Genomic DNA, 7,146 nt, shown 5'->3' with positions numbered 1-7,146 from the left:
CACGGACTTGCTGCAGCTCCCACCAGGGACCATCCCCCTTCACTGCTGTGCGACTCGTGCGTGAATCCAAGGGGAGGGAAGGGGGATTGAGCTCCGTGCTCTTCAGCCTGGAGGACTCCTGATACCTAGCCAAAAACCTTCCTTCCTTGTTTTTTTTTCTTATGAATGGGCTTTTTGATTTAAAGTAAAGCTGAACTGCCTCTGATTGTCTTGGTGGTAATGTTGGGACTATCTAGATTCAAGGACAAGAGATAGCCGGTGTGCTAACCCCCTCAACAGAGCATGCAGGCAGCTGGCCCAAGCCATGTAAATAGTTCAGGCAGAGTGATGGGGCCGTCTGCATGCAGAGAGCGCTGGGAAGCAAAGTGACACATCATACAATGAATTTGCACAATTCCATTTAAAGACAGACTGCTATTTAAAGTACTTCAGTGAAGTATGATGTGCCTACAAGCCAGAGCTGGAATAAAGTAATGATTCATTCTGGGACATACTGGGCCACTTCATAGCTGCTGGCTGGAGTTTTCAAAGCTGCCGAGGCAAAGTTACTCTTTTTGTTTCTTTCACTTGTGATTTATTTTTCTCATACTGTAATAAATTGAAAACATATTTGGTCAAAATTTTGCTTTTCACTGCTGTTCTGTATGCACAAGCATTATTCCAGGGAGACACCATGCTGTAGCTGTGTAATCAGCGTTGCTGTTACACTAAGAAATGCAGTTTGCTGTACTTCACACGTCCTGTGTTTTGTAATCATTTCTCTTAACGTACGTCTTCTTGAATTCTGTAGAAATTAATGGAATTTGTTTTTTTTTAATGGAGTGAAGCTGGCAATTAAATTGAAATAAATCTGTACTGAGAAAAAAATGCTGCTGTTTTTCTTGTAGTTAATGCTTTGCACTTTCTTCCGGAAGTGTCCCGCAATGTGTTGCCCTCCCGTGGCTGCCACCTGCTGACTGAGTCCTTCCTCGTCTCTGCTCTGTGGTGGTTAAATTTTTGTTTTGGGTATTTGGGGCAAGATTTTTAATGTTTTCATCTGCTTTCAAAATTCTTTGCAGTTTTTCTGCTTAACTTGTTTAGTGATCTGAAGTTAAACAAGACACATCAGTGCAAAGACTAGGTGTCTTTTGGTTAAGCCTTGACTTTGTGTCATTTTGGTAGTTCAGTGAATCATTGCCCATCAAGACTTGTGTGGAGACCCACCTCTTCTTGGTATAAAGTGACTTTGACACAATATTGATTTTAAGGGTTACTTTGACCACCCAAAAAGGGACTTCAGGTAAGAAAAACATGGAGACAAATTTGTTACTGGCCTGTTCTTTTGGGTCAACTTTGAAGGGGGATATACTAGCCCAGGTGCTACTACGGGCAGTGTTGAGGATCCTACGAAAGCAGTGTGTTTCTGTAGCAGAAGCTTCAGGGGGAGTCACTGACCCACAGCCTGGATTGCATCCCCAGCTGCAACACTTTCTGTGGGGGCTGAGAGCCAGAGCCTCGGCGCCTTCCCATGGCACATGAAACTGTTAAACAGAGCTGGGTTGTCAGTGTCGATGGAGGATGATCTCTTGTTCAGATAATTGTCGATCCCTTGTAGGGTCTCCGCCTGATGAGTGGGAATGAGAGTCTCTCCCCCTCCTTTCCTCCTGGCTGGTATGTGGCTCTTTGGGGGAAGAGGGAGAGGAGCAGCTTTATTACCAGGAGGACATACTTGTGTCCCTGCAGAGCAGGCATGTGGTGCCCAGACCCTCTGCCACTGCAGCAGAGGTCTTGTGCCTGGTGCCAGGAGAAGGGACTGGCACAGAGCTTTTCACCAAGGTTTTGATGTGAGTGAAAAAACAGCTCAATTAAGCTACAAAACTGTAGGATCTGGGGGAGGGGGTAATTTTCATTATAGCTTCAACTCATCTACTTCAGAGGAACATTATTAATGCCAAATGCAAAAGAAACCAGTGGCTGGAGATGAGACAGGTATGCAGCAGCATTGCTCTGTTTAATTCAATGTAGCTGTTTTGGCATAAAAGAGCATTTTGGGTGAATCCTGCCCTGCCCTTTATTTTGGAGCACAGGCTGCTATACACTGCAGTCGCAAGAAAAAGCTTTCTGCCATGTTGCTGTTGATAAATCTTTAATAACATTGTGCCTAGTAAAGCAAAAACCTTTCAGACTCGGTCTGTGCTTCATGAGCTGGTAAAAGGGGAAGTCAGATGTCAGCAGCTGGAGCACCATGGCACCTGAAGCCTGAATAAATAACTGGCAAGATGTGTCCCACGGTGTGACTTACTTACATCAAGTCCTCTCTTTTCAGTAGCAAAATATTTCATTACGCGAGTGGGGTTTTTTTCCTTTTCTTATAAGACCAGGTTTTATCTACCCTGTCCAGAGGATGCTCCATGCCATCCAGCACCTGTCTCATGCCGGCCGGCACCACCACAGCGCCGGCTCCGGCAATAGCCTCAGATGGCAGTGCTGCCTGGTCCCTGCGGCTGCCTCCTTGCTGAATGCCACAGCTCTTGCGTTAACAGAAAGGGAGAGATCTAAGGTTATTTTCCACTGTCTGCACTGGGCTAATTAATTTTAAAATTTCCTAGCAGAGGTTGAAAATAGGATGCCTGTGCCTCTTAAATATTCCTGATCCGTAATGGTTGTGGACAGCTGTGTTACACTTTTCATCTCTCTGTGGAGGAAAAAAAAACACCCACTGAGACTGAAATTTCCAAATCTACCCATGGCTGAGAAACACACTGGAAATGTTTGGAAGAGGCGTGTTACCCTGCTCCTGTGGCTGCCCAGGGAGAGCTCAGCCCTCTGTCCCTCTCCCACCCCTCTGGTGTCCTGGCGTGACCTTTCCACTTGCCTGGGTGTTTCACTTTCAGTAAAGATTTGTTAAGAATGTTCCCAAGCACAAAGTGGATTCCAGGTATTTTCAGAGAGGGAGAAGAGGCAAAAAAATCTGCACTCTCCATCCTATGAATTCCAGCTTGGGGCTTGTCTGTGCTTGGAAGGACAACACATTTTTAAAATTCGCAGCTGTCTAAAGCAAAGGGTTGCTCCTGAGCAGAGCTGGTGACTTCTGCCCCTTTCTCCTGCCAGACAAGCTGGCAGGAGGGCACAGAGCTGCCTGGCCCCCGCTACGGTGGGGTACAGTAACCCACACCGTGGGCTGGTGCTTGGGATGCTGGCATGGAGGAAACAAGGGGTGGCACAGGGGAGATAGGTGCCGTGCTGCAATAGCCAGGAGTGAGCAGCAATAGCTCTGCTCTCACACATTTTCCTGCACACCGAGAGGAAAATCCAGAATTCATCACTACTTTCAAACGCAAAATTGAACCCATTATGCACAGATGAGCACTGACCAGTCAGAGGCTGTGCTGGATGCTTCTGGATGTGTTACAGAGTCCAAATGGGCACCTTCATATGTTCTTGGTAGCTTTTACTCTCTGCCTCACACCTAACATGAGCTGGCTGTGCTCTGGTGCACTAAGGGTCCTGCAGAGGGGATGTTCTTGTCCCATTGCTGTAAGCATGGGGCTGGACCTGCTTCTGAATCTCTCACCTGGAGGGTTTATAAGGCAAGTATGGGAGCTTTTTCTCCCACCCTTAAACCATCCACCACTCCATGCCTGCTTTGCTTTAGTTTTATGCCATTTTATGGTTAAGAAGCAAGGTGCAGTTAGAGCCTCTGGTGATGAGAAGAGGCTCATCCTTCACTCTGAGGTCCCACGTGTGCTTCTTGGAGCTGGTGCAGAGTCACCGTGATTTATCACTGCTGCTTTTCACTGCTCTGGAAGAACTCCATCCTGCCAGGAGGTAGGAAGATGATAGTTTACGGCAGGTAGGGACAAAATTCAAAGTCCAGGTATAACAGGTAAAATGATAGCAGAAAATAATAATTATTATTAATACTAATAATCTAGACAGCAGTTTTCTATGAAAGAGTTGCAAAGGCATCTTTCAGCGTATTCCCAGACAGGGAGCACTGTGGGGCATGGGTGAAACTTGTCTTGACGAGCATGGACTTAAGAAAACAAGTAGGAAGGAAATTCCTCATTCAGAGCTGGATGAAATTCAGCCCTGGATGAGTCTAGGCTGGTCCTGGCTCTGGAAACACAAACAAGAAGACTCATTATTCCATTACACGCTGTTTCTGCAAGTGGAGGGGACATGCAAATTAAACAAAATAGTAACAGTGACATCAGATTTAAAGATGCTGGCATCTCTGATACCCATGGTCCCTTCAAGATACTGTGATGAGACCTACCAGTGCGGCTGGGGGATGTGGGGCTTTCAAACCTGTTTTTTTATCAGCATGGAGCAAAAAAGAGCTTTCACAGAGTGTGAAGGAAAATACTGACCCACACAGGCCCGTCATGGCTTGCTTTCATGCCACCCCCATTTCAGCACTTCATGCAGTTTGATTTTGTTAAGTCACTTTCCCAGAATTTGAATCTCCAAGAGTGATGGAGAGGCCTGGGGGGAAATACAGTCATTTCTTTCCTGAACGATGCTCTCCCTGGCATGCCTGATGAATCATATTTTTCTGACACAGAAAAAAATAAATCCTATTTCAGGGTAACACCACGTAGCTGTCTCCCTCCATAGCTTCCACAAGTCCAACACAAATGTGAAACATAAGGCCTTTCCAACGCTTTAAATTATTTTCATCCTTGATGCCAGAACACTGGAGTAGTGTTGGGTGGTGATGAAACTGATTTATTCTCAGATATTTTTGGCACCAGTGAAAATGGTTGGCAATATTTCAGGGGTCCTGATGTAGTGCTTCATACCATGGCACCAGATTACCACTCACCTCCCAACTAATTAAAACCTGTACTGTAAAGAGGGGGTTGGAGCTGTCTCTAAGACGGAAGATTGGAAAATGAAGGAGGAGTGGAAAGCATCATGAAGGAGGCTGGAAGAAAAAGTAACCAGTTTTTGCCATCTCCATTTCTGACAAAGCCCAACTTGCCTGATGAGCAGGCATTGGAAAGTCAGTTCCCGGCTGGGGAGCTGTGGCACTCTCCTTGGGAAGGCAGCCAGGTTATTAAATAGTTCTCATTCTGAAATAATCCGAGGGGGAGAAAACTAACCATGAAAACAGATCTTCACTTCAATAAACTATGAGGAAGGAGGAAAGTGAGTTCAAAATAATCCATTGCATACAATAGCAGGGAAGGTAATTTTTTTTTGTCACCAGCCTGTTAGGAGGTTGGATAATAATTGGTTAGATATTATTCCTGAAAAGATTGTATTATGTGTCTTCCACTATTTATAACAACATATCCTGCAATGATGTGTAGGTAATGCTCCCAATGTCACAGCTAAGGGCCATTAGAAAAGTGGGGCTGAGGCCGAGTGTGTGCATTTAATGCAGAGTAAAAAATTCAATGAGTGTGAAAATGTGAAACTCCTCCTTGCAGAAGAAGCCTTTAAACACCACATTTTTTCATGTCAGCCTTTTTGCTGTGTCTGTACCTACCATGTCCAGGGTTTGCTCCCTGACATGGCCAAGAGCCACGACATGGTGTGAGCACTTCCTTTAGCTCTGCCCATGCTCCCGCCCTCCCACTGATGTTGAATGTGCTCAAATGCCAGGATGTGAATAAATGATGGTGGGGATAGGGGTAAAACTCTGGGTACAGCTGACACATCACCCCTGCAGCGTTTGGATTTAACCCAGCCTCTGATGAAAAATCTGCTCAAAGAGCCTGATGTGGCCATACAGTTATCTATCTCTTCCTCAAATGCTTTTTCTCATTTATTTTAATTTATTTCTTGCTCTAATAATGTCTTGTCTTAGCTTTTGACTCTGATCCAGCCTTGTTGATCAGTTGCGAACATTAAAGAGCTGCAAGACCCCTATGTGACATTAGGGTGAATGGGATTCTCCCTTTAAGGAGCTGAGATGGGCTCCTCTCCTGCTACTTACAAATACATCCTGCTCCTGCTGTAAAGCAGCCACCTCTCCTTTTTCTAGGGGAGAAAGACAGCCTGCTTCTCAGACACGTAGCTTTCCAAGATAAAGGCAGTGGGAATTTGGGACATAGCAAACTTTCTTCTCTTTTGCATGCTTCCAAGTGGGTAGTTAGCTCAAGCTTAGTAGTAGTCCTGAGATGGAATTTGCCTACTTTTCAAGACTTTTGACCATGGTGCCTTGCACTGTTGTATGTGAAAGCTTCTAAAATCAAAATGAAGTGCTGAAATGGGATTTCATAAAGGAGAACATCATCTCATTTCCCATCCCTGTGGAAGGTTCCTTCCAAGATACATACTGTCCTCTGGGGTAGTTCCTTGGGGCAAAATCTGTATCTGAACGTACTGGTGTTGTGGTCTTTGCAATGCACGAACTTCACTTTAAGGTCATTAAGTTTGTGTGTGTTTAAGTGATGTTAGCCACGTTCGTTTTTACGAGGAAAGAAGTAATTTACAAATAGCTACCATCTGGTGATATCCGGGGTACCAGTTGTTTCCGGACTTATTCTAAGGGAAATGCGGTATCTACGCTATTCTTCTGCAGTATCCTTTCCTGGATAGTGGTTGAATAGTGATAATACTGAATGGGTTGTCTTAAGAACTATACAGAACTACTCTGCTCTGCTAGATCACTTCCCTACAGAGAGTGTAGCAAAACTACTGGGAGTATTCAGAAGCTCTTCATTTATTATTTTTTAATTTCTTAATGGAAGTGGAGGGTTTGTGGGATTGGCCATACAAAGATGGGAGGCCCCGCCTCTCACATTTGGATATTCTGTTTATGTATATAACCTACAAATCATTTCTTTAAAAGCAAAACACTGTCATTTAGAAGCAATATGTGGCTTTTTCTTGTATGCAAACAACTAAGGAGAAGGAGAGCCTGCTTCTTTTCAGTCTCAGTATATGCCCTATGCTACCTCTAACCTTATGGGAGATTTGATGATTTATTTTCAAGGAGTGGTGTGTTTAAATGTGCGGGTTATCAAAGATATGAGTTATACATATGAAAATATATCATCAGTTTTCTTCTAAGTGTTCCCACTGCCCTGCAGTAAGTAAATACACTTTCAGTGGAGTCTGTTCTCCTGTGGTTTGACAAAATTATATTGTAGAACAAGGACCAGCTCTTGATATTGTTTTTTTTGTTTATTTGTTTGTTTTTAAGAACAAACT

This window comes from Platalea leucorodia, assembly GCF_965183815.1.
Source record: "Platalea leucorodia genome assembly, chromosome: 9".
NCBI classification, from domain to species: domain Eukaryota; kingdom Metazoa; phylum Chordata; class Aves; order Pelecaniformes; family Threskiornithidae; genus Platalea; species Platalea leucorodia.
The sequence above is the reverse complement of the archived record's forward strand: the minus strand, read 5'-3'. Positions refer to the sequence as shown.